General features: G+C 36.1%; 1 pseudogene; it reads right to left on the bottom strand.

The window, feature by feature from the left end:
• Nucleotides 1–201: 201 nt before the first annotated feature.
• Nucleotides 202–16912, bottom strand: LOC114404745 (annotated as a pseudogene).
• Between the last annotated feature and the right edge of the window lie 5567 nt (nt 16913–22479).

Raw genomic sequence — 22479 nt, forward strand, 5'->3', positions numbered from 1 at the left:
TAAAAAAATTGTGAAATAAGTGTTTTTTTAAGAAACATATAAAGTTAACTTCTCAAAAAAGAAGTAGAAAATTAATATTTTTTTAAACCAAAAGCAGTTTCAAACATATCAAAATATAAAAAAATCTGTTTATTTTATCTAAAAAATATTTTTTAATAAATAGGTTTGAATAAATGAACCCTAATTCAAACACTATCAATGTTGCTTCTGAATTAGACGTTTTACAAATTTACGTGCATCCTGAATGCCATTCAAACCATAATTGTTTTCATCACAATATGTTAAACTAAACAAAAAATTTCATACAAAAGCATATTAAACCTAGCCCAAACGTACGATTATCGAAGAATCCTCACAAAACAAAATCATACCAATTACCAGAATCAAATTGGAAATGGATCGAAAGCTCCTTTGACCATTTTCTCAAGAGGCCCAAACAGAGGGTGTGACAAATGATCCCACTCGTACCAATCCCAACCATCACACTTGGTAGGTTCAAGATTTTGTGGAACTTGTTCTTTAACTACATCCACGTCCACCATTGCCCTCATGAAAATGGTCACATAGTGACACTTTTTTGGCTGCTCTAACATAGTTTGTTACGGTCAAAATCTGAGTTTCCTATGTCCAACTATGTTTCCTCTTTCACTTCTCTTGCTGCGCATTCTTCAAAACTCTCCTGAAAAATTAAAATGCCCCCAAATTAGTTAGATAAAATAAATTTAATTAACAATTTGTTATATTTATACTATCATTTAAGAGTTTACTATCTATGTACTAATAGAATAAATCAAACTTATCATACCTGATGAATTGCGATTAGATGATTCTATAAAATATATTACACTATCTATGCATAATTCTTCTCATCATTTAATTATTAAACAAAGTACTATATTTTTTTAGTTATCTACAATAACAGTAATGGAGTTTAAACATAAAACATCATACAAACTTAATAACTTTCCTTTCACCCAGCTAACCTTGGTGGGTTTTAATTATAAATGATAATTTTTAATTTTATTTTATAAAAATTACTTTAATAATAATGCTTAGAGTAACTTTAATTAAAAAGTATTAGGAACATAATCATCTAATTCTAACACATTTTTTTATTTAAAATTTATTAAAAATTTAAAAATAAAACTCTTTTAAAAAAATAGTTCATAATAAAGATTATGTTTAAAAGAATATTTAAAAAAATATATTACTAACATGTTTTATTTAATTAATAATACAATTTTGTTTTACTAATAATAAAGCATCAAAATTAAACCAAACACAAATAAAATTTGCACTTAAAAAATATAAGCTGCACTAACTAAGGTCAGTTTAATAATAATAAAAATTCATAATTTATATAAAATTCTAAGTTATTTTTACGCCCATATTAAGTTCAAATAATAATAATAATAATAATAATAATAATAATAATAATATAAAAACAAAACTAAGCATTACTTGATTATTTCGTTTTCAAAATGTTTGACGAAAAAAAAAACATAATATGAGAGAGAGTAAGGGAGTGACCGAATTCGAGGTGGCCGCCTAGAAGGGTGAAGGTGGCATTGCCGACAGCGGAGCGGCAGCGACCAAGGAGGATCGATCTGCCCTTCAAGAGGAAGATGACAACCACCACCCGCAGCTCCGACTCGCCACTGTTGTTGTTTTTGTTCTCCATTTCTTTTAGGCTCTTGTTTCACCTCATTGTTACTATGTTGCTAGTCAACACTCAACTTCTGCAGTGTTGAATTATCCAATAAGTGAATGACATGTGGTCTAGTGGTTGTTTTTCTACGAACATGTGTAAACAAATTAATTGTTAGATCAAAATTAATTGTTACAAAATTTATTATCTAAACTTTCATGCGCATTAAATATTAAAACTTTTAGTGTTACATATAGTGATATTAATTATTTTATAATATAATTAATTTATTAATTCAGTTGGTTCGAAGGTTTGATTCTTGTTTGGGTCATTAATTTTAAATTAATTTGTAAAACGTTTTTAAAAAAAAATAGAAAGAAAATATTTGGACCACTTATGGATTGGACAATCCTTGAGCTTCAACACTCGTTTGATGGGTGCACCATCTATTATGCTGGGTGCATGTAACAAAACCCCATTATGGAATGGACATCCATCAACTACCATAGAATGAACTTAATTTAGTTTATTGGGACGGATAATAATAGTCGATTACAACACTTGTCATAAACTTGTAAAAACAAATGTAATAAATTTTGTAGGGAGATAATTACATTATTTTAAAAAATTAATATATAAGTATATTTTCCTTCAATTATACATTGTCGTATATGATAAAATTGTTGATTTTAATAATAATTATTTAAAAATCATATTGATAATATTTTTTATTAATCAATAATGTTAATAAAAATATATATTTACTTAACTTACATTTAAAAGATTTTTTAAATGACCTATAGTTTTACCTTTTAACCAAATAAGTTTTTTTTATAAAATTTTATGCATAAGGTTAACTTTTTTTATAAAAAAAAAAAGTTTGGCTTAACCTAGGCTCTATATAGGATAGGCCATAGGCTTGTATGGAGCGGTTTGATGTATTCTTTTTGCTACAAAGATACAAAGGAGATGCCATCTCCTGAGACATGAAAACATAAGCAACAAAATAGCAACCCAACAAAGAAAACTACAAAACCCAACCATACACCCCACACTAGGTAAAGGCCAAAGACATAAATGAGGACCATTGCTGAAAAGGAACAACAAAATCCTTTTCCCACCCCCTCAACCAAGACCAGGTGAGAAAGATTGCATTATCCACCAGCTTAGGGATGACAAACGGTTGATTTTTAAAAATCATGTCATTTCTAAGGTTCCAAATAGATATTGTAGCTGCTATCCACCAAATCTTCCACTTTCTATTAGAATCCCTCAAACCAGCCAAGGAGAAGTGCTGAGAGAAGTTGTCCCCAGGCCTACAGTGCATAACTCTGTCTTCCTTGACCCAAGAGTTAAACTCCCACCACGTTGGCATAACTTTTTTGTAAGTGAAAAAGAGATGAGAGGCACATTCAACTTGGCTTTGGCAAAAGGTGCAAAGATCATTTTCAATTACAACTTGCCTTCTAATTAAGTTTTCCTTAGTCGGTAACCTATCCCAAAGTAGTCTCCAAGCAAAGGATAGGGCTCTAGGAGGTACTTTGATTTCCCACAGCTGACTGAAGCCACGATTTAGGTAGCCAATTGGCTGATCACCTTTAATACAAAGATAGGCAGTTCTAGTAGTAAAGATTCCCTTTGGGTCAGCTCCCCACACCCAATAATCCTTCAAAGCTGCATTAGGGCTTAGTGTTGTAGCCTGTTCAATAAAGGCTGAAGCTCTTCCCAACTCATTGTCGAAAAGATTTCTTCTCCATGAGAATTCCCACTCCCAACCAGCTTCTCCAAAGGACCCCATGCTTTCCACTGTCTGAAATTTTTGAGAGGATATTTGATACAATTTTGGGTATTTATCTCTAAGAGTTATTCCATCACCCACCTAAGAGTCTTCCCAAAATAGTATTTGATCACCACTGCCCAATTTCCAAAGAAACTGCTTTAAGACATCACCCATGCTACTGTGATGAATTATAGACCTCAAATCAGACCACCAAAAGGAATGGGTTTGCTTAGGAAGGCCCTCTTCCAATCCTCTCCACCCCTTGTACTTTGAAGTGAGAATTCTACTCCATAATTGGTCGGGTTGTTGGAACATTAGCCACTTCCACTTGATAAGGAGGGCTCTATTAAAAGCCTTGATGTTTTTGATTCCCAAGCCTCCTTTATCTCTAGGAGCACACACTTGATCCCAAGCCACCCAAGTTATCTTTTTACCTTCTGCACCTCCACCCCAAAGAAAGTGTCTTTGGATAGTAGTAAGCCTATTTATCACTACTGAAGGGGCCCTGAAAAAAGACATGTAAAACAGAGGCAAAGCTGTCAAGACAGAACTTATTAGAGTAATTCTGCCTGCCATTGAGACATTTCTCTGGTTCCATTTATTCAACTTAGCCTCGAATTTTCTAATTATGGGCTCCCACACCACCTTCCTTCTAGGATTGACACCTATAGGCATCCCTAGGTAACTGAATGGAAACTGCAAGGGGCCACAATTCAGGTAATCAGCTGCAAATCTGCACCAGTCCTCGGTTTGGCCGATTGCACCAAATTGGCTATTAGCAAAGTTAATTCTGAGACCAGATACCATTTCAAAGCTTTTGAGAATAGCCTTAATAACTGTGACATTATCCATAGATGGTTCCCTAAAGAAGATAGTATCATCAGCAAATTGTAGTATGTTGACTGGGATCTTTTTCTTTCCCACCATAAAATTGTGGTAGTAGTTTTTGGAAACAACTACCCTCATCATGCCTGTCAAGCCTTCAGCAACTAGGTCAAACAAAAAGGGAGCCAATGGATCCCCTTGTCTCAAGCCTATTTGAGGTTTAAATTCAGAAGTAGGACTTCCATTCACTAGTATAGATATTGATGCTAATGAAAGACACCCCTTAATCCAGCCAATCCACTTTTCATTAAACCCCATTCTTCTCATCATGTAAAAGAGGAAATGCCAAGACACAGAGTCATATGCTTTTTCAAAATCAACTTTGAACACCAAACAAGGTCTCTTAGATCTCCAAACCTCCTCAACAACCTCATTAGCAATTAAAACTCCATGAAGCAACTGTCTGCCTTTAACAAAAACTAATTGCCTTTCATCTATGAGATGATTCATAACCTTGCTAAGCCTATTTGATAGTACTTTGGCAATAATTTTGTAGACACAGCCTATTAGAGATATTGGTCTGAAATCACTAATAAGTTGAAGGTCCTTGATCTTGGGGATAAGAGCAATGAATGATGAGTTGAGACCCTTGGGGAAGACTGCATTCACATAAAATTCTGAGAAGAACCTAAGGAACTCAGGTTTCAGCTCCTTCCAGAAGTGCTTAATGAAGCTAAAATTAAGCCCATCAGGCCCTGGGCTTTTTTCACTGCCACAAGCCCACACTGCACTAGATATCTCCTCCTCTTTGAAGGGTTCCACCAACATCTCACTTTGGATTGAAGGCAAGACATTAAAAGAGACCCCATCTAAGTTGGGTCTGTGCAGGTAAGGTTCAACAAATCTGCCTTTAAAATGCTGAAGAACTGCATCCTTAATGGCAGAAGGGTTTTCTACCCAACTACCATTAATTTGCATCCCCCTCAAGGCATTCCTCCTTCTGTTGGAATTAATGATTTTGTGGAAGTAGGAAGTGTTGCTATCTCCCTCTTTGATCCACTTACATCTAGACTTCTGTCGCAATATTGATTCATGAAGAATAGATTGCTCCCAAAGGTCAGATTGGGCTTTCTTGAGCTCTTGAACTTGTTGATCAGTAGGTTGAGCTGTGAGGGAATTCTCCAAGTCATTTAGCTTATGCTGGATTAGCTTCACCTTGTTGCCCAAGTCTCCACAATTTTCTTTGCTCCAGGTTTTTAACCTTTGCTTAATTTTCTGAAGTTTGCATTTCAAGGCATATCCCCCCCATCCCATAGGTTGATTAGCAGACCAGCAGTCCCTCACCACCTTATTGAAGTCCTTATTGTGCAACCAAGCATCAAAAACCCTAAAAGGCTTAAGGCCCCAATCAATATTTTTAGAATTCAAAATGATAGGGCAATGATCTGAGTAGTTCCTTTCAAGGTTGTGTTGGGAACTATCAGGCCACTTGGATACCCAATCATCAAAGACCAGCACTCTGTCTAACTTGCTCTTACAAGAACCATTAGGCCTAACCCAAGTAAAGGGCTTGCCCAAGCAAGGAATATCATCTACCTCCATTTCAGCGAGCCACTCATTAAATTCAGCTATAAGATTAGTGTCTGCATTACAAAGAGTGCTTCCCATTCTTTCAGCTGGGTGTTTAATGCAGTTGAAGTCCCCTACAAGATACTCATTCTTTCAGCTGATTCTTCATTACAAAAAGTGCCTTGTCAACGGAATCCCTCTTTGTTTCTTGCAAACAAAGAAGATCTATCTTATGCTTCCCAACCAAATTCCTGATAGAGGCCCACTTAATACCTTTACCCAACCCTCTAATGTTATAGGATAGGATATTCATTTAAGAGGTTTCCTATTCCCCAACTCCTTAGCTTCTTTTCTGTCTCTACACTCCATAGAAGCATAACTGTGAAGGAAATGTAGGTTATCTGTAACTGTCTCCATGCCTAAGTTTTCTCCGAGATGCCATAATTGTTGAGCCTCTTGCAACACCTTATCACTGCACTCAATTATGCTTTTTAACCTCCTTTCTGAGTCCACGTAACTCTGATTTTTGACCTTATCCTGATTGGCAAGTTGATCTGCTAGAGCCTGGATGCCATCTTGAAGTTGAGGATGCTTTTCCTCAATCTGTGAGAGTCGGGCCTTAAAGAGAGAGTTTTGTTGTCGAAAGTAAACTTTAGAATACTTGTCTGGAGTCTCTTTTATGGATTGGATTACAGGTAGGGATTCCTCCTTATGGCACCCGTCAGTTTTCAAAATTGGGCCTAAATCATTACTTAGCCCACCCTCTTTTTGATTCTGCACAGCTTGCACCCCCAAAAGCTCAACTGGGTGGATGTCTTCTTTATTACACCCTCCTTGAGTCGAAATTGGGCCCTTAATGCAACCTGGCCCAATTCCTTGTTGAATCTGCCCCGATAAAGAAGGAGAGAGAGACTGCGTGACATGTCCCTCTTCTTCCCCGATAAAGGTCTGGTCAGCAGCTACTTTCGCTCCACCATTCAAATACTTTCCCTCTATGTGATTCCTGTGCCTTCGATCATCATGTAGGGTATTATAGCAGGTTACCTCTTTGGTGTTAGCAGCTTCCTCTTCTGTTCCTGCGAAGCTGTCCCCTAGGTTGAGCTTACCAAAGCTAGAGCCCAGCATACCTTCTACAGTGCCTTTTGACTTTTCTTTGGGTGTAACGTCTGCCTGGATATTACCCAGGGGTCTAAGATCACAACAGCGCACATCGGTCCCTCCTTCTGCCCGTTGGGTACGAGACGGAGACAATTTCTGGTTGGGCAGCTCCGGCGAGAAGGAGAAATTGGTATTAGTGTCGTCAAGAACATCGCCAACCTCCCCTTCGTCGTCTGATGTTATCATCTCCGACCACCCATCGGACGGCGAGCTTCCTTTCCGGTTCGACCCACCTTCGAACCCTGTCTCTTCCACAATCCATACCCGATACTCAAGCTCCCCCACACGGACGATGACCTCCGACCTTATCAACGGCGGAAGCGGTGTCCGCACCAATACTCGAGCCCGGTCCAATCGTCGGCGGTCCTCTGTGTCATCGTCTGACTCGATGACATCCCCAATAGCAGCTACAGCCCTCCTGAGATTTTTCATTTCCCACACCTGTATCAGAAATCCCCACAGCTGGAGCCAAACAACCCTGTTATTGGGTCTACATTTCGGCGTCCACTTCTCCAGTGAGTAAAAGAGAGAATCATCGCTTTCCGTCTCTGATTGAATGAGGAGTTGAGCTTTGTCATCGGACATCCCAGGGAGAAGAACCATGTCGTCTCCGAGGAACTTAGTGCGGACGTTATATCCTAACTCCCAAGTGATACGATCCTCTAAGGTTTCCACCTCCATCACCTTCTTTAGCATGCCCACCCAGGTTTCGTTACACCAATATTCCCCACCTTCATCTGGGTTGATCAGAATAGTTGGTGTTTGTGCCTCGTCTGCCCTTTTGTCTCCTTGGCACCCCCCCCCCCCGTTAGTCATCACGTCCACATATGATCTCCGAAGAGCACCAGTAGTTACCCCGCAGGGCTTACTTGCTTCGTCGGTGTACTTCCTCCTAATGGGGTTCTTTTTCTGCAACTCTGTATTCCGAACTGATCTGTCGAACCTAGGAAGGTTGACAAATAGTTTACAATCGTTGATGAAGATGTTGTCCAGTCTCACCTCCAATCCTTTTGCATCCGAGACTCCCTTGAACCGCATGAACCCGTATCTCCTGCCATCCTTGTTGAGCCTTTTAGCGATGTATACTTCACGTACGTCACCCCAGTTTTTGAAGTGCCTCCATAGCAACTCTTCATTAGCTTCGTCGGGGAAATGGGTGAAATAAAAGGAGGTAATGTCGGCATTGTTCCTCCAGTTAAGGCGATAGTGTTTGTTGTTGTCCCCTATCTCCAGATTTTGTGATTGTCTTCCCGCTAAAGAGGATTTCTGCATAACCTTCATTGATCTTCTACTTACCACCTTAGTCCAGTTTTCTTCCTCAGCGTAGTCATTGTCCCTTCCGAAAATGTTGACTGGTCGCCCTCCATATGGTTCTTCCCTTCAATCCATACTCCTCCATCTCCTTGAAGGGGAACCGTTTGGAGTTCTTCTGTTTGTGCTAGTCCTCGCCGTGTTTCGATACTGCTTCACACTCGTCCTCGCCGTGTCTGTTTCGCTCCATCTCTCATTTCTTCTGTCTCTGTCTGTCACTCTCCTTCTCTCGCGCCCTCTCTCTCTCTCTCCCTCTCTCTCTCTCTTTCTCTCTCATCTTTTTTTGTAAAGTGATCGTGTAGGTGTGTAGTATGATAGATGCATTCTGGTTGAACAACTCTTGAGCAAGAAAATCAACCACTCCTTGGAAGCTCTGTTTACGTATCAAGGAGGAATGTTGAGGTGCTAATACACAGTTTCAGTCGCATGTTCTGTTCTAGATATTTTGATAAGGGGTATGAGCTTAACTGAAATTAGGAAAAAGATATGTATGATTAATTGAACCAGTTGATGTTTGTAATATTTGCTGATATAGGCAGTTACAGAAGGAGTTTCAGTCCTTATTTTGGGTAAATTTGTATCAAAGTTTGAATTGACTTTTAGCTGGCTTTGAACTTCCTCAAAGTGTAGTGTACTAGCCTTGGTTTACACCATAAACTAAGTTCATAGATCTAGAGTTTAACTTTAAACCTAAAAAGAACAAAAAGCAAGTTATAGGTAATGTAACCAGTCAAAGTTGTAGACTAAAGTTATGCAAAATAAACTCTCAAACTTCAATCAATAATATTGAAAAATGAAAAGAAGCTCAAAATAATTTAAATATCAACTTCTTTCCTTTTCTTAAAATGAAAAGTTTTACCATCCTACTGGATATAGAGCTTGTAAAGCTTTGCTATGTATAACAATCTCACCTCTATACTGGGAGGAACCAGTGGTCTCTTCCCTTTCAACTCTCTAGTTAAGAAGTCCAGTTTCTTTTCTTCATCCCATTCACTGTATGTACCCATATCCAAATACCTTGTAATTGCATCAATGGTTTCAGCATGTCTGCTTGATTCCTGTCACACTGCTAGTTTCAGGCCACAACTGATTATCCAAACAATAATGAACAAAAGACTTTGAAACATACCTGACGCAAGTCAAGCTTCATTAACACCATGCCAAAAGTAGCAACTCTTCGAATCAGATCAGCTAGTCGACCATCAGCTAGCACCCCAGATCCACATAATTGCTGGAGAAATGTAGAGCTAAATGATAATTCTGCACAATATTAGAGGGTAAAAGGGTAGAAAAGAAAGAATACCAAAGATTCATAACAAAGGAGAAGAGGTTCCAAAAGCTGATATTTTGTTTCATAATAATCCATAGGATCATGTTTAGATGGACCATGTCGATAAGAATCTCCAACCGTCTACGAGTTCTCAGAAGCTAAACACATGGAACGAAAGATAATATTACCGGTTATTAAGACAATATATAAAATCTGCATATTCAATAAAAATGTAGATGTGATTTAGTTTTAATGGCACCCCAGGATACAAATCCTCCACAGACAATATTCAAATCAAAACTAGGAAAATATATTTTTCATACTATGCATATCCTAACGTATATATGGTTCTATCTATATAATAATCTTCACTGTGAAAGCCGTGGAACAAAGCAAATAGGATTGATCTCAAGATTAGTACATTTAACAGTCTTTGACCAAAAAGCAATATGATTTCATCATATCCAGGAACGTTCCTAATAACGCATATAAATTAATGATCCATGTGTCTGCTATCTGTCATTCTACACAAAGACATTTTGCAATTGAATTTCAAATCCGTAGTGCCAAGACTCAAGTTCAAAAGTCCTTCACTCTTTATCTACAAATAATACAGAAAATATCAATATATGCTGAAATCAATCTCGTAGAGCTTTATTTGCCACAACGTTTTCTACAATAATATCAATCCTTAGTGGTTCTGCTGACTTAATTTCATAACCACGTCTTTCTCCCTAAAGGAAAAATCAAGCCAACAACATAAATAAAGATAAGATAAAAAAAAAAAATATGGTTTTAGATTGTCCATTTACGGGAAAATATTTTGGACTCCCAATATTTCCAAATTATTTGCCGTGGAACTTCACTTCTAAACCAAAATGTAGTTTCTACCAACCCAAACAAACAAACAAAAAGTTATGCAATATCATTTATTTCATTTGCAAACTACAGTCTACACGGGCACATTTAGTACATGCCTGCCAGGTTATAAAGCTAAAAACTCCTAAGACATAAGCAGCATAGTTTTGTACAAAATAAAACAGCAGAAACTGAATACATGTGTCCATGCAACCAATTTTGAAGCATTGTTGAAGTAAACCAGAAGTAATACCTTATCTTTTATATATTCAAGGACAACTCTATAAGGAGCAATTCCAGGAACCTGAGTTTGGCTCCAAAAGCCTCTGAAAACTGGTCCTTCCTATTTGGGATTCTGCAAACAGTTTCCTCTGAGCAACAAGTTGACTAGAGTTGAAAGAAGGAGAGTATGTCATTGAAACTAATGAAGAACTGGAATTTGGTAAAATTGGTATTGACGAACGGACATTTTGACTGCCACCATTGCTCTCAGTTGAACTTGAAGTCTCACCACCCTATCAGTGAATATATGTACACATGTATTATCTAGGATTCAATGGCAAATTAGGAAATCTACTGAATTGATCTACCTTGTGATTGGGTTGCTTGTGATCAGCTCCTGGCATGTGTCTGGGATACTCAGATCCACCCTCTTCTACATGAAATGTAACATTCAAACCAGAACTTCATACTAATAGATAATAAGTTAATAACATATTTGATTGGGTCAAGAATTTATATATGTCGGCATATGAATAAAATTGCACTATATTCCTCATGCATGATAGCATGAGAAGTTATTCAAAGGATTGGAAGGATTCCAATTCATTTGTTCATGCAATCAGCAATGGGCATCATTCCTTAATTAAAAATTGTTAAAGATTATTAAAGTTAGAAGCCACTCAACAAGTAAATATTTTTTTGCAGTTACAGAAGAAAAGAACATGCCAGTTAAAAACAGGATATGCAAACAAAAAACCAGACAGCAATTTTTTGAAAAATTATACGTACCAGGCCAAGCACAAGAGGGTATATGAGCTCCAGCTGGAAGTTTAGTCGGAAGTGGTGAAGCTTGTTGATTAGGATGTTTTGACTGACTTCTACTCATAGATCCATTCCAGTGCTCATGGTGATCCTCCTCATCATTACCTTCTGAAGAGAAAGAAGTGATCATCAAGTCTTAAAAGTGGATTGAAAGAGTATCAAAGATATCTTTGAGGATATAACAGTGACAAGGCGTAGTCTAGAAGAACAAATCATATAGAAAAATCTTCAGCTAATCATGTAAAGACATTGTGAGTGCATTAATAGAACAATAAATGGATGACCATTTCACTTGCAGTGTATCATCAAATACTATAGTGTATCTATATTAGTCTAACTCACACCAAGGTTTAAAATACTTTGTAGTATCTACAAACTATTTTCATGCCGGAAGAAAACTTTCCATTTGAAAAAGCAGATTTTGTTGCCTCATCATATGAAACCTTTTGCAAAAACATTCCGAGGAAACATATAAAAAAGACCTCAAAGCTTTTACCACACGTATACAACTATTGTCAATCTCATATCATTCAATTGGAAAAGATTTGACAAAGTGGATTGGAGGTAAAAGTTGACAGGTTGGTGTCTACGGAAACAAGAGAAAAGTAAAAGAGCAAAACACAGGCGTATTTTGATAAGTTTGAGTTATTAGTAAGGCCACAAAAGAGATACGTCAGGATAATTTTTAAAGGAATTTCCAAGCCAAGAGGACAATGCCTTGATGCACCAAAGAAGTAATGCATAAAAGAAGACCAAAGAGGGATTAAATGAATGACCAAAGCCTCAAGGATAAATAGATAGAGCATAATATAATCATTCAAAATATTACGGTAATATTAAGGGTTTCAAAAGGACCATCAAATTCACATGATAATCTAACACAATAAAGAAAAAAAATAAAAAACTATACTATCTTTAAGTGGTTCAATTTGCCTGTGCACATGAACTAGTGTTACTTCTTGACAAACAGTATCCAGAGGTCACATGATATAAAACAAAGATGACTGCTATGCCCATTAGCATTTGGAAGATATCAACAAATATAAAACTAAACAGACAAACCTTTTAGAATTTCATGTGCCAGTTCTGACAACTTATCACTGCACTGGTTCATGGATAGCTCAAATCTTAGGCCATCCACTTCCCGAATGTAGAGGTCAATCGCCATCCATCTTGACAGAAGTGAAACATCTTTTGTGACCTGAAGAACAAAACGAAAACCAATTACACAATCAGATTTGAATAACAGGGTCAAATCAAACGCAAATATTCTTCAAGAAAATCCCACTCCTAGGTAAGAAAAAAAATTTCTTGTAATTTATTCGTAATGTTTGAATTACACGCTACAAACTTTAGTAATTGAAACAGCAAAGCACATCCTTCAACTGTAGTAACATCAACACCGACCACAATCAAGCTTTATCCCACACCTGATGGAGTCAAACACGGATCAGTTAATATCAGAAACCAATTTTTCTTTAAAAGCCATTTTTCTGTCCATATCTAAAGAACAATAACAACAATAGTGATGTTAGCTACATGGATCACACAATGTTACTGGGTTCAGTTAAAAACCAAATTCTCAGGCTATTCATGTCTAAAATACATTCAATGTAATTTTACATTGGCTATCAACTGCCCAAAATTACCCACCTCTTTTATCCTAGCCTGAGACAATATAAAATTTGACTAAAAAGTACAATATTGGAAAAGTTCCAAGAAGATTATTCAAACAAATATTTTGCATGTTAAAAGCTCATTTATTTTTGTCTGCAGTTTTCCCAGTTCAATCATCATTAAACTTGCACTTTCCAAAATGACAGGCAGTAATACTGGACATCTTCAGGTTGTCAATAATATAATGATATTACAGATTCAACTATGCTTCCACTACTAGAAAACTTCTCACGTGTTGAAAAAGAATCATGTAGTTATTTGAGAAAATGAAATCACATAGTAAAAGTACAGGCAGCATGAATGGATATTTGAAGATGCTACCTTTGCTGTCACATTTGGGTTTCCGTCTCTATCACCTCCCATCCAAGATCCAAATTTTATTGGAGTGCAAGTCAATGGAAGTGGTTTTCCTGTGTGCTGCAAGGAAAGATAAATTGCACTGAAAATCTTAAAGAGAAAGAATGTACAAGTTAATTGACATAAATTAAAGATGACAAACCTTCTTTAAAGCGCTGCTAACTCGACGTAAATAATGAGGAACAGCTTTTCAGAGTGACTCCTCCACAATATTCAATACTGGGAGAATTGAAAAATAAATAAACCAAGGGATTCTTCCACTTCTTTTTTTTTTTAACAGTGAATCAAATCATGCAAGAGATGACATATTGTTAGATCTCAATATAGACCAGTTATCTGGAGGGTCTATTCTAGAAGGAAGAAAGCCCCTACACGGGAGATAGGATCGAATTAGTTATTAGTTTAATCTTTAGGGCCATCTATCTTTATTATTCTATCTTTATCTTTATTATTCTATCATCTAATCTTTATTATTCTATCTTTATCTTTATTATTCTATCTTTATCAATTAGTTGGATTAGGATATTATAAATAAGAGTATTCTCATTAGAGGAGGGGGTAGAGAAGAATTAGAAATTGTAAAGGGTTTTCCCTTGGAAGAAGGTTTCCTTCTTGAATAAATTCAGTTTGCTCCCAGTATTTTCCGTATATTCTTCTATTTTCTGTTTCTCTTGTTTTCTCTGCTGTTAGGGATATTCAATACCCTAACACATATAAATTGTCAAGGATTCTCTCTTAAAAGATTGATTTATTATGTGTTCATGTAGGTGCCTTTGGGGATAACAAGGACAAAACTCTTGAACACTTGGTCAAAATGGCCATAGACCATTCTTAGGAACAACTAAAAAGCCTAAAGCTAAGAGGTAAAGTATATCTAACATATAATACTCAACCAGCTTACCTGCCCTAGCTTCATCAACTGGAGTGGGTTTTGAACGCCTAAGTTCATCTGTCTGCCATATTGAAGTTTTCTCTCCCACCTAAAAAAGCCAATATGATTGATGAGAATAGAAATAAAGTGTGTTAGAAAAAGGAAATCCACTATCCATTCACATTTAAAGATAATCTACCACACTGAAAAACTAGTGGATTTTTTACTTTTGGGGTACAAACACCGGTGGTTAAGTAGAATGGAAATAGTTCAAGAATGGTACCAGATTGGAAATAGTTCAAGAATGGTACCAGATCTTCAATCCACATATCTCGATCTTCAGGGCTAAGATCAGGTCAATCATTATAATCCAAAAGATGCTGCTTGAAGGTGAAAAAGTAGTTAGAGACAACACACTTCCATAATATTTGAGAGATGATATCATAAAGTTAAAGGCTCAAGCCTCCAGTAATTTAATATATTCAGAAAAGAGAACAACTCACAGCAATTTTAAGGTGTTTATATTGCAAGGTACGATGGTTAATTTGAGTGGGATGAGCAGTGAGAACAATTTCATGCTCCTGTGGCAACATAAATGAAATTAGATTTTGAATGACAATAGCAATTGGAACCAGATTCTGTTAAAATCCCTGGCAATACACACATAATGTTTCACTAAATTAATAACAAGATAATTGTCAAGAAAGAAAATAATTACATGCTTTAATCTCAGCTTGCAGAGTGCATAGACAACGAAAGATCATATACTTATTTTCATCTATACGTCTCAGACTATGCAGATTAACCAGAAATGAGGAACAAAACCACAGACCTGCTTGAACACTGTCTTATAAAGCTCATCTGGAGAAACCCCATCTTGCAACAGGTTGTTAAAGATATCATCACAAGATTTTGCAGCAAGAACCATATTTCCTCCTTTACGAACCCTGCAAAAACATAACTTGTTCAAGACTATCATACTGGGGTAATCTTAGATTAAAGAAGTATAGTATTCCCTCAATGTTGTTATTAGTCAAAGGTTCGGCTTATTTTGGAGAGATTGCGGCTTAATTTTGCACAGAGCTCAGCCAAATAAAGACAAGACAAATTATCAACTAATGGAATAAAAAGACAACAATAGTTGGAGACAAGAATGTATACCTATGGTGGGTTTCAGCTATACCCATCAAAGTAAGATGATGGCTAAAGGCACGAGCAAGGGGCAAAGCTTCTTCCAGCGTCATCTTGGATAACTCTGAAGCCAATTGCTTCTCTAGCATCTCAGCCAAGTCCTCCATTCCCGCTTGTCTCATATTACAAGCACTCTAAATACCAAAACAAACTCTTAAGGAATTTTCAACTCCCAGCGATAAAGATTGTTACACTGTTAACCAATTACCAACGAAATCACACATGAATAAAGGTCAATTTTTCAATTATATGGCAATTCATGATTGGATGACACGCTACATTTCTTGTTAGCACTGTTGCTTGTTAGGAAAAAAAAGAGTAAACCACCATTTGAGTCTGTTACATTAGTTCTTACATATAGTCCCTAGCTAAAAGCTAAAACTAAGGAAATTTTAAATAAGTTCCTGAAAATACAATCTGTCTATCACATTAGTCCAAAAATATAAGAAAATTGTGAATTAATGATAATATTAATAAATGTTTAGGGACCAAAATGGCAATAAGTAGTTATGTTTAAGGACTTAATGAATTCTAGAGACTTATTAGAAATTTCTTTAATTTCAAGGATGAATTTCTGTGACAATGCATTACACTTTCACGAACCAAAATGATGATTCACTAAAGGCAAAAACTGTAACTGATACAAAGCAATTGAATTTCCAAACTGAACATGGAATATTGAAGATTCCATTCGTAACATGAGGAACCCAAAAACTAACTAAAAAAGCAATTAAATTTCCAGCATAAGAGGTTTAGCTCAGTCATTATTTGAGTCTTTGCATAAAACAAGAACCCCACATGCATGCATCATGAAAGTCTAAATGCATTACGCATGTCATGTTTCAACCTTCGCCCATTTTCTCCACAACCGAACAAAACCAAAGACTAATTGATAAAACAGTGATGAAATCACAACGACAAGAACAAAGATAACAAGAAAAAAGAAATTAGAACCCATCACCGAAAATTCACAAAATCAAGTTAAGATCATTAACAGCATACTCCAATCATTCTAGGAAAAGGTAAAGAAGCAAAACCCATTAAAGAAAACACCAAAAAAAAAAAAGTGGGGTATTGATTAAAAACCCAAAAACAATTATTTTAAGTGAAAAGAAAAAAGAAAAGAAAAATGAGAACCTGTGAAAGGACTCGAATTTTTTCGAGCTTGTCAACGAAGGTGGAGCCAGCCTCCCTCTGGAGAATGTCGTTGAGAAGGTTCCCTAGCAATTTACAGTCATCTTCGAAGCCCTGGAAGGAGATTTCCTCCGCTATGTCGTCAGTGATGTCCGTCATTGTAATGTTCCCACACACACACAACAAAAAACTTAACACACACAAAAAAAACGAATACAGAAGAAGAAGAAAGAGAGTGAGAGAGAGAGGGTTAATGTGTGTGTGGTTGAAGGAGTGAGGAGAGGAGAAAGTGGTGGCATATAATAAGGTGGCAAACAATAACTAACTGGCGCGGAGGAAGAGACCGTTGTGAAATTGTGACGTTTTACTTTCATCCACTTTATAGATTAATACATAAATTAAAAATTCTTTTCTCCAATGTTTTAGGATCATATTATTATTATAATATTAATTTAAACTAAGGATTAAGTATATACTTTAATATGCTTAAAATTCGAATGCAGGAAAAGTATTCATTTATGGTGTAACTTAGTCAACTGAGCACTGAATTGTTATAAACTTATTTGACGAGTTTGATTTTTATGAATTAAAAAAATTTATATATTAATCATAGTATGTTAGACTCATAGAAAAATCATATTTTATAAGAAAGGTAATTTTTCATTATGAAAGTGCATTTGCTTTTATCATAGAAATATTGGAGTATTTAATAATAATAATAATATAACTCTAATTATATATTAATTAAAATATCTAGGTATATTATTGGTGTATTTTAAGATAATATCTAGGTATAACTTGCTAACGTATTCATATTAAAAAAAAACAAGTATATATACATTAGTAAACTGGTATATATATTAAAAAAATTCAAATATGTTATTTTTTTGTCAAGAGTTAAGCTTGAATGCATTTGAACCTAAGTGACATCTTTTAGTTAAATTTTAAATGTAATTTTTTCAGATTGAGGGCCCAATTGGTGGCTAGAACCACGGTGTTGCTAGCAGAGTTCTATGTCATCACTGACAACACCATCATCGTCACCCAACGCATCATCAAGAAGCTTCCAATAGAGGCCAACTTCAGGCTCACAAATTGCAAGTCCACCCTCGCAAAGCCTCCACCCTACACCCTCGCAAATCTGGTTGTCGATGTAGAGGCATCCATCAGAGGAAGAGACAGTGGTGCACAGTGTCAGGGTTGAGCCAATAGAGGAGGTGGAAGGACCGACTTGATGAGGAGGAAGTCATTGTCGGAGTCCTAGATTTGGAGGGAGAGAGAAAGAGGGGAAGGCAAACAACTTGTCATCGAGGTTGTCATGGAGGTGAGAGGAGGAAGGGCAAGGGCAAGAAGGGTTCCGAGTAGAAATAGAGACGGCGAAGGGTAGAGAAAGAGAAGGAAGAGAGACTAGGATCGTTGGATTAGAGAGAGAGAGAGAGAGAGAGAGAGAGAGAGAGAAAGGGAAAGAAAAAGTAGGATAGTGTCTGGTTTTTAGTGGACACACATCAGAAACTTAGGTTCGGATTCGTCCAAGCTTAGCTTCGAACAAAAAAAACAACACATTTCTATTTTGTGAGGATGAAAAACATACTGAAAATTTTGCAAGGATAAATTCAAAACATTTTGATATTTATAAGAACAAAAAATATATTTTAGCCTTGTTTTTATTGTTAAAAAAAAAAAGAGAAATGCTACTAACATACTCTTTAACACACTCCTTCATACACACTTTCTCTTATGTGTTAAAATGTATTTAGTTGAAGAACAAGTTCCACAAAATCTTGAACCTACCAAGTGTGATGGTTGGGATTGGTATGAGTGGGATCATTTGCCACACCCTTTGGTTGGGCCTCTTGAGAAAATGGTCAAAGGAGCTTTCGATCCATTTCCAATTTGATTCTGGTAATTGGTAATGATTTTTTTTGTGAGGATTCTTGGATAATCGTACGTTTGGGTTAGGTTTAATATGTTTTTGTATGGAATTTTTGTTTAGTCTAACTTATTGTGATGAAAACAATTATGGTTTGAATCGGCATTCAGGATGCACATAAACTTGCAAAATGTCTAATTCGGAAGCAATATTGATATTGTTTGAATTACATTCCATTTATTCAAACTTATTTATTAAAAATATTTTTTAAATAAAATAAATAGATTTTTTATATTTTGAGATGTTTTAAACTGCTTTTGGTTTAAAAAATAATAATTTTCTACTTATTTTTTAGAAGTTAACTTTATATGTTTCTTAAAAAAACACTTATTTCACATTTTTTTAAAGTTTAAACAAACTGATCCTTAGTTAAATAATAAAACAATCAATTATTTTATGTTACAAATTAATGTAAAAATAAAAAATAATTAATAATTCAATTTTTTTTAATATAAAAATTTAAATAACATTGAAGTCTAACTTTTGACAAAGAAAGAATATAATAAAAAAATTAAATTAAGAGGAGAAATTCATTTCATTATACATAACTATATTATTTGATGAATATTTTTTAATTTTTTATTATTGTAATTAAGTTGTTTTTATTATACATATAAACAACAGGATTTTGGTTTTATATATATATATATATATATATACATCAAGTGTTAGATCATAAATTTTACTCTCAAAAAGTTCCAACACTATATTCATGAACATCAAACCCGTTATCTTCAAAATATCATGTGTCCAATCATTTCGTCTAAATGGATGGACAAAATCTAGTATTGTTTTCTTCTAAAGTCAATTCATTAGAAGACATTGTGGACATTTTTTTGGTACATTTAAGATCATGGTCATAGTTAAAAAAAAAACATGATTAAATCATTTTTTTCTACTGGCATTCCAATCTAGGAGCTTGTTTTGAATTTAAAATGGGAGAAAACCATGGCTTGAGACTTGGGAGCTTGAGGAACGAGAGTAAAATTGAAAGGAAATCTTAATATATATTTATACAAATCAAGTTAAGTCTTCAGCCAATGTTTCTCGCCCAAACATAAAAAAGGCTTTATGTATTTTTTTTTTCCAATTTGTTATTGGAATTTTGGCAAGAGTATTAAATCCCTGAGGTAACAATAGCGATAAGTAGAGTCGTCTCTACAAGAACTTGTGCAATAATTAGGTTATTTAATAATAAATTTAATAGACTATGAATTTCAATGTGATTAAGTGATCAAAAGTAAAGTCTTAAAAAAAGTAACTATAAATAGAAATATCATAAGAAAATGGTTAAATTGTAATTTTAGAATTTTCTTAAGTCTTTTTTTGTGAAAACTAAAGTTATCATTTGAAGTATAACTTGATTAAAAGAGATAAAAAAAATTTCACAAAAACAAGTTTAAACGATGGAAACATATTTTAAAAAATAGAATATGTTTTTCAAACAAGATCAAATTCAAACACATCTTTTGATGTTGTTTGAAAACTTTTAGAACTTGAACTTCATTTATTCTTCATAGGATTCGACAAATCCTAAAAGAATGTCTTGTGAGACAATTTCTGCGAAACGAATCTCAGACACAAAGTACTAAATGAAATCTTAAATATCATCTTTAATGTTGTATCAGATCATGACTTACTTATACTTCCGTCTGAAATATCAAACAGAAGATCATGAAGCATAATCTGATATCACAAAAGACAAAACTTTTAACCTTTGTATTTACTTGCATCTAATCAAAATAATTAAGGGTCTTGATTCGTCTTAAAATATATTTTGACTTAACAATAACAAAAAGTAAAGATAATTGCATAAGAGTAAAGAGTTAAAAGGGAAGAAAGTTAGGAATAGGAAAAATTGTCAAGGGTAAACCTTGCGTACCTTGAGTTCCTATGAAGATGGAACTTAGTAATGGAAAGGGCCCATCAAGGGTGAATCTTGGGTTTGTCGAGCCTTGGACCAAGGACGTGTTTGCCCTAGGTTTTGTCACTTCCATGGAGTTGTGTCGAGGCTTACCAAGGACGGGCCTAGGATTTTGTAAACCCTTATGGATCAGCAAGCGCGAAGGTTGGGTTTGATGAGTCTTGCGTGCAGTGCAAGTATTGTGCTCTTACATACACGCCTCTTACAAAGTGGCAGGTACTGGAGACACGGTGGTGTCTATCAGTGGGACTCACCAAAGGAGGACCTTGGGTTTCGCGAGCCCTTTGGAGGATTGACCAGGGAATTTTCCGACTTGGGTTTTGAGCACCGTACTCTTGCATACATTGCATACATATCACTCGCCATGGGTGGTATGCACTGAAGACGTAGTGATATGTTTCTGCATATATGTCACTTGCCATGAGTGGCACACACTGGAGTCTTGGTAGGGTGCTTGTGGGCATATGTCACTCACTGTGGGTGACATGTACTGGAGTCACAGTGATGCGCTCTTACATGTATGTCACTCGCTGTGGGTGGCACATACTGGAGTCGCGATGAAAATATGCTCTTGCATGTATGCCACTCGTCATCGGTGACACACACTGGATACTTAGTAGTATGCTCTTGCATATATGCCTCTTACGAAGTGGCGCGTACTGGAGACTTAATAACGTGTTGTTACGTGCATGTCACTCGTCGTAGGAGGCATGCACTAGAGGCTTAGTAGAATGCTCGTGCGCACATGTCGTGGGTGGAACATACTAGAGGCTTAACTAAATTCTCGTGCATATATGTCACTCGTCGTGGGTGACATATACTGGAGTTGTGATGCTTAGAAGGAGGGCTTCCCAAGGACGGACCTTGGGTTTTAAGAGCCTTGTAGGTACGACTATGGATGTTCTTGTCTTGATAAGAGACATGTCAAAAGGAAGTGATGCAAAATTTTATTCAATGTATTTAATTAAGTACAAATCCCCTTCATTACCCCAGATGTGCCACGTTAAAAACCCTTTAAACCAAAACCCTTGATTTTTCTACTTTTGGGACATAAGACTTGATTAGGGAAAAGACTACAACATTAGGTTTAAAGTGTAGGTCAGCTAAAGTAGAACTTCAGGTGGGTGGCATTCAACGTTCGTGGAATTACTTTGCCATCCAGCTCTTGTAGGCAGTACGCTCCATTGTCATGGTTGGTTGTGACCCTAAAGGGACCTTCTCAGTTGGGGCTAAGCTTTCCCGCTCTAGGATCTTTTTTGGCTTCCTCTCGGACTCGCCATACGAGGTCGCCAGGTTGAAAGGCTCATGATTGAACCTTTATGTTGTATCTTTTGGTTGGCAACTTCTTCTCTAATCCTTGTCATTTCTTGGACTTTATCAATGATTTCAAGTTCCACCCTCATATTTTCTTCATTTTGTTGTTGCTGAAATAATAGTCTCTTTGTCGATGATTCCCCACCTTCTATGGGGATCATGGTGTCTGTGCCATATGTAAGTTGGTAATGAGTTTCATTGGTGGTTGTTTAGGGTGTACAATGGTACGCCTAGAGTATGTTGTAGAGTTCTTCTTTCCATAGGCCTTTAGACTTGTCAAGTCTAGTACGCAGGGCCTTGAGAATGACTCGATTAGTTGCCTCTGCATGTCCGTTAGTCTAAGGATGTTCAACAGAGGTGACAAAGTGCTTGATCCCTATCCTTGTCAAGAAGTCTTCGTAAGTCTGAGCTTTGAATTGAGTGTCGTTGTCGATGACGATAGCATATGGGAGGTCGTACTTGGAGATAAGGTATTTCTAGGTGAACTTTTCCACCTCGCTGGCCATAATTTCCTGAAGTGGTCTTGCTTCTATCCACTTGGTGAAGTATTTAATAATGACAAGTAAGTATTTCACAGCTCCTAGGGCCTTTGGTAGCAGTCCCAGTATGTCCATTCCC

Source organism: Glycine soja, unplaced genomic scaffold (genome assembly GCF_004193775.1).
Source record: "Glycine soja cultivar W05 unplaced genomic scaffold, ASM419377v2 tig00106162_1_pilon, whole genome shotgun sequence".
Taxonomy (NCBI): Eukaryota; Viridiplantae; Streptophyta; class Magnoliopsida; order Fabales; family Fabaceae; genus Glycine; species Glycine soja.